The following is a 12273-nucleotide window of genomic DNA, read 5'->3' as shown; positions in this document are numbered from 1 at the left end:
AAAATGTTATTTTTATGGCTAAATGTGATAGAGGAGATTGAGACGAGAATTTCGGTACCAATTTTATAGAATTTGGACCAAGATTGGACCGAACGGGCCAAACCGGACCAACCGGACCCAAAGTGGGCCCTTGGCCCAACTAAACTAAACCAAAACCCTAGTTTTCAGCACTCTCTCTCCTCACAACACACTAAACACGCTGAAAATGGAGGCTATGGAGGGAAGAACACTCTCTCAAGTTCTCTCCCTTGGTTGATCTTCAAACCACCATAACTTTTGATCTAGAGCTCCGATTGCCGCTCTGTTTGCGGCCACGCGTTCATCGCAGAGAGTTCTACAAAATCCATACAATCAATCTTGAGGTAAGCCACGTTTTACTGTTCGAAATTCCAGCCCTTGATTTCGAGTTTCATGAGCAAAAATGTTGAGATTTTGGGTTCTTTGATGTTATAGGACCCAACTCTCTTGAAGGAGAAGGTTAATCTTGTCTCCTTGGACCTTGGGTGTGGTAAGATTCTCAACCCTAGTGTAAATTGTTGTTCTATGATGTTTGGATATTGAGATGTTGTGTATGAATATGATGATTGTGGCTTAGGTTGTGTATATGTGAATATTGGAGCTTGATTGGTGATTTTGGAAAGCTTGGAAGAGGGTTTTGTGTGATAAAATCTGTTCTTGGAGGTGTTGATACCTTGAGAGCTTGTGGACAAGTGGTTTGGAAGTGCTCCGGTTGAGCTTGGGAAATCGGCTAAGGTATGGTTTCGGTTTCCCGTATCTAATATGTAATGTGGTAGGAAATACTTAGGCTAGAGGCCCTAAGATAGGTATTGAATTGTTGATGTTGTTGAATGGTTGAGATATATGATGTGATCATATATGTGATTATGAATATTGATGCCTTGATTGTGTGATATATGAGAAATGCATGTTGTGATATATGCTTGATGGATGATTGAGGTTGAATTGATGGGTGGTACCATGTTGATGGTGAGTATGATGTTGATCATGTATAATGATGGTTGATTCAGAAATTGATATTATTGGAAATTGGGATGAGAAGGATGTATGACATGAGATTGTGTTTGTCCTTTAGCCATTAATTGAGAAGTGTTAAAATGGTTGGAGGTAGTTTTGGGAATTTTGGTAAAATGTATGTGTGAGTTGAGGATGGCTTGGTATTGATTTTGGTACATTTTGATTGATTTCAAAGAAGAGGGATGAAATTGGCATGTTTTGATTGATTTTGAAAAGAGTTGAAAGTGGCTTGTTTTGAAAATGGCACTTTGTGGTTTTGTATGAAAACATAGTTTTTGGGCTTACTTTGACGGGACATAACTTGGACTAAGGATCTCTGATTTGTGCCAAATCTGTTTAGAAATGAAATTGGATCCGGGATGTCCATGCCGTTCAAAGAACGGGTGAAAAACGATTTAAAATGAGGAAGTTATGTCCGTCGGAAGATTGGGGGTTGAATCTGTGAATTCTGCAGCTTTTAACTTAGAAAAATTTAGCAAAATCACCCCCCGCGCGTAGGCGCACTTGGCGCGTAAGCACCGTTCTTCAAGAAAGCACCATTCGCGCGTACGCGTGGTGTGCGCGGGCGCGTCGATGCGCTGCACCAAATGCCCAGCCATTTTCCCGAGAGTTGTGCCAAAGTTGTGTCAGCTTTGTGCCTGAGGCACAAATGTATCCGCGTAAGCGTGGCTGACGCGTGCGCATCGTTTGGCTAATTTTCAATCCGCGCGTTCGCGCATATGACGCTTGGGTGTCGAGGAGTTTTTAAGGCCATCCACGCGTGCGCGTGGAGTGCGCGTACGCGTGACCCTGTTTTCATCCCAAAGTTGATTTTTGAGTCTTAAAAGCCAAATTTCATACTTCTAAGCCTCCGATCTCACCACTTATGTCTTAAATCATTATGATATGCCTAGCATGAGAAAAAGGGCTAGTGAATGTGGTAACTTGCGAGTGAAGCATGGGGAAAAATGAATGATCATTGAGGATCAAAGATGATTATGTGAGATGCGGAGAATGGCGGTGGAAGTGCTTGTTATGCCATGGGCCGAAGGGCCATTATTGTCAATGAATTGGCTGGTTATGGATTTAACCGTGAGCCGGATGGCTAGATTATTGCCGTGTTACGACGAAGCCATGTTTATGGCCAAGTATAAATGCATATATGTTGTTGATTGAATTGTGAATGTTTGCACTTCCACCATTGGAGATGAGGGTTTCCCTGGGTAGTAGCAATGGCTAGCCACCATGTGCTCCAGGTTGAGACTCGAAGCTCTGTTAACCCAATGTCGTAAGTGTGGCCGGGCACTGTGAAAGGCCCGGATGAGCTCGCCCCCGTAAATATTCACCAATGATGGTGATGGATAAATATTCACCAGTGAGGGTGATGGATATGGATCATGATTATGATCAAGTTTATGATGAGTATAACTCGAGTTGGGGATGCACGACAGAGGGACAGTCTAATGGTTAGCTACCAGGACTTGTCAGGTTGGCTCTATAACCGACAGATGATATCATCAGCCACTAGGGACAGGCATGCATCATAAGCATACTACATGAATTATTTGAGATTGCCTATTTGACTGCATATTACTTGCTAATTGTCTAAATGCCCTATCTGTTCCTATTTGTAAATCTCTTGTCTGATATAACTGTGTTTGCTATATTATACTCCTGCTGGTGGTTGGGAGGTCTGAAGGAATTGGAAAGGGAAGTATTAGTTAGACTGAAGGATCTTTCGTCAGTTGCCACTTACGGTTTAGCCTGTTTATAAGCTTTGATATTATCTGGAGGAAGTTCTAGGATTGCCTTCAGCTTTTCTCTATTATTATGTATTATATATGTGGAAGCTGTTACCGTGCTAGGGACCTCTGGTTCTCACCTATGCGGATTTTGTGGTTTTCAGATGCAGGACGCGAGGCTTCTCGTTGAGGCATGCTGGAGACTTCTGGATTAGCGAAGATCCTTGTTCTCGGGACTCTGTTTTGGTTTATATATCTTGTTTAGATACCTTTATCTCCATTAAATAATACAAACTGTGATGACTCCTCTTATAGGAGGTTTTGGAGAATAGGTTTCTGTATTTGTGTCCCTTTGGGTTTCCTTTGGGGTTTCCTTATCTTATTATATGTATATATTACTATGCTCAGACTGGTTATCTTTGCAACCGGATTTTGAGTCTTGATATTCCTGTTTTTGACACTCCTTTGTATATATATAATCTCGTGTTCGCTTATCCTTTACTAGTTACGTTATCGATCGGAGTGTAGCGCTTTCGAGTTACGGTTTTTGTTTATCCCTTTTTCTATAAAGGCTCCTAGTTATAATCAATCATTCATACTACTATATGTACTAAATTTTTATTTTAGAGGTCGTAATGCCTTGCCATCTCTGAATTATGACTTAAGCATAAGACTCTGTATGGTAGGGTGTTATATTATGGTATCAGAGCAGTTCGTTCCTGTAGAGCCTGAGGAATGGACTGACTATGCTTCTGTGCATTCTCTGTATGTGTTATGTGCTGTTAGTATATCTACTTGATATAGTTGGCATAAACGTTCATGAGCATGCATTTGGGACTTTGAAGCACTAAACTTCTGATATTGAGACTGATCAACTTAATATCGATTGTTCGGTGTGTATAGGAACCAGATGGCGCCTCGTGGACGCGATAGAGGTCATGGGAGGAGTCGTAATAATGCTCGTGTGCCGGAGAATAACCCTAATGACCCGGTGAACTTTATGACTGCGTTGGAGAACATGGCTGCTGCTATGCAAGCCACTGCTGAGGCTCTTGGTCAACAGATGAACAACCATGGTAATGATGGAGGTGGAGTACAGGGCCCGATGACACTGGCGAACTTTTTGAAGGTTAATTCCCCGAAGTTCAAGGGAACTACTAGCCCGAATGAGGCCGATACATGGTTTCAGGCTATGGAACGAGCACTGCAAGTGCAGGTGGTACCTGAAGGGCAGCGTGTGGAGTTCGCTACCTATTTGCTCACTGGTGAAGCGTCACATTGGTGGCAGGGTATCCGACGCCTCCTGCAGCAGGGTGATGATTATATCACCTGGGACGTCTTCCAAGAGGAGTTCTATAAGAAGTACTTTTCGAATTCTGCTAGGACGGCCAAGGAGCTTGAATTGTTGCAGCTGAAGCAGGGTACTATGTCCGTGTCTGAGTATACTGACAAGTTTGAGGAGCTGTTCAGATTCTCTCGTATGTGTCAAGGGACTCCGGTGGAATATGAAGAATGGAAGTGTGTTAAGTACGAAGGAGGACTCCGGAGCGATATTTTCAGTTCAGTGGGACCAATGGAGATTAGGACTTTCTCCGAATTGGTGAACAAGTGTAGGGTTGCTGAAGAGTGTGTGAAGAGGGCAACCGCTGAGAAAGGAAGTCACAAAGGATCATTTTCACAGAACCGAGGGAAGAGTTTTGCACCTAGAGGTCTGCCTTTCAAAAGGGGAGGTTCTTTTAGGAGGCCCAACAACAACAACTCCCAAGGAAAAAGGTTTGGGAAGCAGCCTCAAAATGATCAAGCTTGTACTAGGTGTGGAAGTCACCATCCGGGAGTACCATGCAAGGCCGGATGGGGTTTGTGCTACAATTGTGGAAAGGCGGGGCATAAAGCCACAAGTTGTCCGGAGAAGCAAAAGCAAGGTGCTGGGAAAGCACAACAGACTGGTCGGGTGTTCACCACCTCAGCTGTGGGTGCAGAGGGATCCGAGACACTCATTCGAGGTAACTGTGAAATGGCTGGTCAAACTTTAAATGCTTTATTTGATTCGGGAGCATCACATTCATTCATTGCATTTGAGAAAGCCCATGAGTTAGGATTGAAGATCGTAACCTTAGGTTATGACTTAAAAGTGTATAATGCTACCCATGAAGCCATGGTAACTAGGCTAGGATGCCCGAAAGTTTCGTTTAGGTTCAAGCAGCGTGATTTTGTCCATAATTTAATCTGCTTACCGATGATCGGTCTTGATCTTATTTTGGGATTGGACTGGTTATCTGAGAACCATGTCCTGCTTGATTGCTCTACAAAGTCGGTGTACTTTATGCCGGAAGATACAGAAGGGCCGGTCGTGGTGAATAATTATTACTTGAATTCGATGATAGTGAACTGTTCCGGATTCGAATGTCAGGGTATCCTGTTGTTAACCGCTGGTGTTTCGGGTGATGATCAAAGGTTGGATCAGATTCCGGTAGTGTGTGAGTTTCCGGAAGTGTTTCCCGATGATATTGAGGAATTTCCACCTAACTGAGAGGTCGAGTTTGCTATTGAGTTGGTGCCTGGGGCGGGACCAATCTCAAATGCTCCTTATAGGATGTCACCGTTAGAGATGGCCGAGCTAAAGTCTCAGTTAGAGGAATTGTTGGGTAAGAACTTTATCCGACCAAGTGTTTCCCCGTGGGGTGCTCCAGTGTTACTGGTAAAGAAGAAAGATGGAAGTATGCGGCTCTGTGTGGATTACAGGCAACTGAACAAGGTCACCATAAAGAATAAGTACCCATTGCCGAGAATTGATGATCTCATGGGTCAATTACAAGGAGCTGGGGTTTTCTCTAAGATCGATTTGCGATCCGGTTATCACCAGATAAGGGTGAGGGGTGAGGATATCCCTAAGACCGCTTTCAGGACTCGTTATGGTCATTACGAGTATACTGTAATGTCTTTTGGGTTGACGAACGCTCCTGCAGTGTTTATGGATTACATGAATAGAGTATTTCGTCCGTTTCTGGATAAATTCGTTGTTGTCTTCATTGACGATATACTGATTTACTCCAAGACTGAACAAGAGCATGCGGAACACTTGAGGACCGTGTTGCAAATTCTAAAGGAGAAGAAACTCTATGCGAAACTGTCTAAGTGTGAGTTTTGGAAGAGTGAGGTGAAGTTTTTGGGTCACGTGGTGAGTAAGAAGGGAATAGCCGTAGATCCAACCAAGGTAGAAGCTGTGATGGATTGGAGGCAACCAACCACAGTAACTGAGATAAAGAGTTTTCTGGGTCTAGCTGGCTATTACCGAAGGTTCATTGGTGCACGAATTGTGAATCACACTTTTCACAACTCGTACCACTAACCAGCAAGTGCACTGGGTCGTCCAAGTAATACCTCACGTGAGTAAGGGTCGAATCCCACGGAGATTGTTGGTTTGAAGCAATCTATGGTTATCTTGTAAATCTTAGTCAGGAAGTCAATTATGTTTATCAAGTGAATTGCGAATAACCAAGAGAGCATGAATTAAAAGTTACTTGTTATGCAGTAATGGAGAATATGTTGGAGTTTTGGAGATGCTTTGTCTTCTGAATCTCTGCTTTCCTCTGTCTTCTTGTTCACGCACGCACGTCCTCCTATGGCAAGCTGTGTGTTGGTGGATCACCGTTGTCAATGGCTACCTTCCATCCTTCCAGTGAAAACTACGCTCACGCGCTCTGTCACAGCACGGCTAATCACTGGTTGGTTCTCGATCCGGTTGGAATAGGATTTACTATCCTTTTGCGTCTGTCACTAACGCCCATCCTTCAAGAGTTTGAAGCTCGTCACAGTCATTCAATCCCTGAATCCTACTCGGAATACCACAAACAAGGTTTAGACTTTCCGGATTCTCATGAATGCTGCCATCAGTTCTAGCTTATACCACGGAGATTCTGATTAAGGAATCTAAGAGATACTCATTCAATCGGATATAGAACGGAGGTGGTTGTCAGGCACACGTTCGTGGTTTGAGGAAGGTGATGAATGTCACAGATCATCACCTCCATCACAGTTAAGCGCGAATGAACATCTTAGATAGGAACAAGCGTGTTTGAATGGAAAACAGAAATACTTGCATTAATTCATCGAGACACAGCAGAGCTCCTCACCCCCAACAATGAGGTTTAGAGACTCATGCCGTCAGAGAATACAAAGTTTAGATCTGAAATATTATGAGGTACAAAATAATTCTCTAAAAGTTGTTTAAATACTAAACTAGTAGCCTAGGTTTACAAAAATTGGATAAACTATGATGGATGATGCAGAGATCCACTTCTGGGGCCCACTTGGTGTGTGCTGGGGCCCACTTGGTGTGTGCTGGGGCTGAGACTTAAGCAATTCACGTGCAGAGGCCATTTGTGGAGTTGAACGCCAGTTTTTGTGCCAGTTTGGGCGTTCAACTCCAGTTTTTGATCCTTTTCTGGCGCTGGACGCCAGAATTGGGCAGAGGACTGGCGTTGAACGCCAGTTTACGTCGTCTATTCTTGTGCAAAGTATGGACTATTATATATTTCTGGAAAGCCCTGGATGTCTACTTTCCAACGCAATTGGAAGCACGCCATTTCGAGTTCTGTAGCTCCAGAAAATCCACTTTGAGTGCAGGGAGGTCAGAATCTAACAGCATCAGCAGTCCTTTTTCAGCCTGAATCAGATTTTTGCTCAGCTCCTTCAATTTCAGCCAGAAAATACCTGAAATTATAGAAAAACACACAACTCATAGTAAAGTCCAGAAATATGAATTTTTCCTAAAAACTAATAAAAATAGACTAAAAACTAACTAAAACATACTCTAAACTATATGAAATTATCCCCGAAAAGCGTATAAAATATCCGCTCATCACAACACCAAACTTAAACTGTTGCTTGTCCTCAAGCAACTAGACAAATAAAATAGAAGACTAATAAGTTGAGAAGCAATAATATCTCAGAGTTTTTTGATTGAAGCTCAGATCCTAATTAGATGAGCGGGACTAGTAGCTTTTTGCTTCTGAACAGTTTTGGCATCTCACTTTATCCATTGAAGCTCAGAGTGATTGGCATCTATAGGAACTCAGAATTCAGATAGTGTTATTGATTCTCTTAGTTCAGTGTGATGATTCTTGAACACAGCTTCTTTATGAGTCTTGGCCGTGGCCCTAAGCACTTTGTTTTCCAGTATTACTACCGGATACATAAATGCCACAGACACATAACTGGGTGAACCTTTTCAGATTGTGACTCAGCTTTGCTAAAGTCCCCAATTAGAGGTGTCCAGAGTTCTTAAGCACACTCTTCTTTTTGCTTTGGACCTTGACTTTAACCGCTCAGTCTCAAGTTTTCACTTGACACCTGCACGCCACAAGCACATGGTTAGGGACAGCTTGGTTTAGCCGCTTAGACCAGGATTTTAGTCCTTTAGGCCCTCCTATCCACTGATGCTCAAAGCCTTGGGATCCTTTTTATTTGCCCTTGCCTTTTGGTTTTGAGAGCTTTTGGCTTTTTCTGCTTGCTTTTTTTTTTTTTCTGCAAGCTTTGTTCTTTGCTGCTTTTTCTTGCTTCAAGAATCATTTTTATGATTTTTCAGATTATCAATAACATGTCTCATGTTCATCATTCTTTCAAGAGCCAACATATTTAACAGTCTTAAACAACAAATTCAAAAGACATATGCACTGTTCAAGCATTCATTCAGAAGACAGAAAGCATTGCCACCACATTTAACTAATTAGAATTTCTCTTATTAAACTCGAAATTTTATTGCCTCTTATTCAAAAGATCTACTATTTTATTCATGTTTGCTGATGATGAGAAAAATAGACTATAACTTAATTGGGGATAAAATCAAACTAGACACTAGTTACTACTAATGATCATGTAATGAAGACACAGACATAGATAAGCACTTATCATAGAGAAAACGAAAAACAGAGAAAGTAAGAACAAGGAATGAGTCCACCTTAGTGATGATGGCATTTCCTTCTTGAGGCACCAATGATGTTCTTGAGCTCTTTTATGTCTCTTCCTTGCCTTTGTGGCTTGATTCCTAGTGATTTTTGGTATTTCTATCCTCAGTTGCTCCCAATAATTATGTGGAGGGAAGTGCATCCCCTGAGGTATCTCTTGATTTGCAGCCACATGTTCTACCACTGAGCTATAGATCCTTCACATAATTGTTTTACCACACCAAACTTAGAATGTTGCTCGCCCTCGAGCAAAAGAAGAGGGAATAGATGAAGAAGAAGATGTGGAAAGAAAAAACTAGGATTATGAGGAGGGAAGGTGGGGATCCTGTGGGGTCCACAGATCTTGAAATGATCCTGTGAGGTCCACAGATCTTGAGGTGTCAAGGCATTTACATCCCTGCACCAATTTGGGCATGCAAAATGCCCTTGCACACAACTCTGGGCGTTCAGCGCCAGGTTGGTGCCCATTTTGGGCGTTCAACGCCCATTTACTAGCCATTTCTGGCGTTGAACGCCAGAACCATGCTTGTTCTGGGCGTTCAGCGCTAGAGCCATGCTCTGTTCTGGCGTTGAACGCCAGACAGGTGCTTCCTCCAGGGTGTGATTTTTCTTCTGCTGTTTTTGATTCCGTTTTCAATTTTTAATATTTGTTTTGTGACTCCACATGATCATGAACCTAATAAAACATGAAAAACCATGAAAGTAAATAAAAATTGGGTTGCCTCCCAACAAGCGCTTCTTTAATGTCCTTAGCTGGACCTTGCTGAGCTTTTAATCTAGCTTCAGCCTTGAGCATTCTTGCTCAATGTTGCCTTCTAGATAATGCTTGATTCTCTGTCCATTGACAATGAACTTCTTATCTGAATCAATATCTTGAAGCTCCACATAACCATATGGTGATACACTTGTAATCACGTATGGTCCCCTCCACCGGGATTTCAGTTTCCCGGGGAATAGCCTGAGTCTAGAGTTAAACAACAGAACCTTCTGTCCTGGTTCAAAGATTCTAGATGACAGCTTTCTGTCATGCCATTTTTTTGATTTTTCTTTATAAAGCTTGGCATTTTCGAAAGCTGTGAATCTGAATTCCTCTAGCTCATTTAGCTGGAGCAATCGTTTTTCTCCTACTAATTTGGCATCAAAGTTTAGGAATCTGGTTGCCCAGTAGGCCTTATGTTCCAGTTCCACGGGCAGGTGGCATGCCTTACCATACACGAGTTGGTATGGAGAGGTCCCTATAGGGGTCTTGAATGCTGTTCTGTAAGCCCACAGAGCATCATCCAAGCTCCTTGCCCAATCCTTTCTACGGGTATTTACTGTCCGTTCCAGGATTCTCTTTAATTCTCTGTTAGAGACTTCAGCTTGCCCATTGGTTTGTGGATGATATGGTGTGGCCACTTTGTGGCGAATTCCATACCAAACCATGGCAGAGTAAAGCTGTTTATTGCAGAAGTGAGTGCCCCCATCACTGATTAACACTCTAGGGACACCAAACCTGCTAAAGATATGTTTCTGGAGAAACTTCAGCACTGTTTTAGTATCATTGGTGGGTGTGGCAATAGCCTCAACCCATTTTGATACATAGTCAACTGCCACCAGAATATAAGTGTTTGAATATGATGGTGGAAAAGGTCCCATGAAGTCAATTCCCCATACGTCAAACAACTCAATTTCCAAGATTCCTTGTTGAGGCATGGCGTAACCATGAGGCAGATTACCTGCTCTTTGGCAACTGTCACAATTACGTACAAACTCTCGGGAATCTTTATAGAGTGTGGGCCAATAGAAGCCACATTGGAGGACCTTGGTGGCTGTTCGCTCACCTCCGAAATGGCCTCCATATTGAGATCCGTGGCAATGCCATAGGATTCTCTGTGCTTCCTCTCTGGGGACACACCTACGGATAATTCCGTCTGCACATCTCTTAAAGAGATAGGGTTCATCCCACAAGTAGTACTTTGCATCAGTAACTAATTTCTTCTTTTGTATTCTATTGTACTCCTTGGGTATGAACCTTGCAGCTTTATAGTTTGCAATATCGGCAAACCATGGTGCTTCCTGAATGGCAAATAGATGCTCATCAGGGAACGTCTCAGAGATCTCAAGAAAGGGGAGGGACGTCCCTTCCACTGGCTCTATCCGGGACAGATGATCAGCCACTTGGTTCTCTGTCCCTTTTCTGTCTCTTATTTCTATATCAAACTCTTGCAGAAGTAATACCCATCTGATGAGCCTGGGTTTTGAATCCTGCTTTGTGAGTAGATATTTAAGAGCAGCATGGTCAGTATACACAATCACTTTTGATCCTACTAAGTATGATCTGAACTTGTCAATGGCGTAAACCACTGCAAGTAGTTCTTTTTCTGTGGTTGTGTAATTTTTCTGGGCATCATTTAGAACGCGACTGGCATAATAAATGACATGCAGAAGCTTGTCATGCCTCTGTCCCAATACTGCACCAATAGCATGATCACTGGCATCACACATTAGCTCAAATGGTAATGTCCAGTCTGGTGCAGAAATGACTGGTGCTGTGACCAGCTTAGCTTTCAGCGTTTCAAACGCCTGCAGGCACTTTGTGTCAAACACAAATGGCGTGTCAGCAGCTAGCAGATTGCTTAGAGGTTTTGCGATTTTTGAAAAATCCTTTATAAACCTCCTATAGAATCCTACATGCCCCAGAAAGCTTCTGATTGCCTTAACATTGGCAGGTGGTGGTAATTTTTCAATTACCTCTATTTTTGCTTGATCCACCTCTATTCCCTTGTTTGAGATTTTATGCCCAAGAACAATTCCTTCAGTCACCATGAAGTGACACTTTTTCCAGTTTAAAACTAGGTTGGTCTCTTGGCATCTTTTCAGAACAAGTTTCAGGTGATCAAGACAGGAGCTGAATGAGTCTCCATATACTGAGAAGTCATCCATGAAGACTTCCAGAAATTTTTCCACCATGTCAGAGAAAATAGAGAGCATGCATCTCTGGAAGGTTGCAGGCGCATTACATAGCCCAAATGGCATCCTTCTATAAGCAAACACTCCAGATGGACATGTGAATGCTGTTTTCTCTTGATCCTGGGGATCCACTGCAATCTGGTTATAGCCTGAATAGCCATCCAAAAAGCAGTAATAATCATGACCTGCTAGTCTCTCTAGCATCTGGTCTATGAATGGTAAAGGAAAATGATCCTTTCTGGTGGCTGTATTGAGCCTTCTGTAGTCAATACACATGCGCCACCCTGTAACTGTTCTTGTAGGAACCAATTCATTTTTTTCATTATGAATCACTGTCATGCCTCCCTTTTTTGGGACGACTTGAACAGGGCTCACCCAGGGGCTATCAGAAATGGGATAAATAATCCCAGCCTCTAGTAATTTGGTGACTTCTTTCTGCACCACTTCCTTCATGGCTGGATTTAGCCGCCTTTGTGGTTGAACCACTGGTTTGGCATTATCCTCCAATAGGATTTTGTGCATGCATCTAGCTGGGCTTATGCCCTTAAGGTCACCTATAGACCACCCAAGAGCTGTCTTGTGTGTTCTTAGCACTTGAA

Source organism: Arachis ipaensis, chromosome B2, assembly GCF_059453495.1.
Source record: "Arachis ipaensis isolate K30076 ecotype BB chromosome B2, ASM5945349v1, whole genome shotgun sequence".
NCBI lineage: Eukaryota > Viridiplantae > Streptophyta > Magnoliopsida > Fabales > Fabaceae > Arachis > Arachis ipaensis.
Note: the sequence above shows the minus strand (reverse complement) of the source record.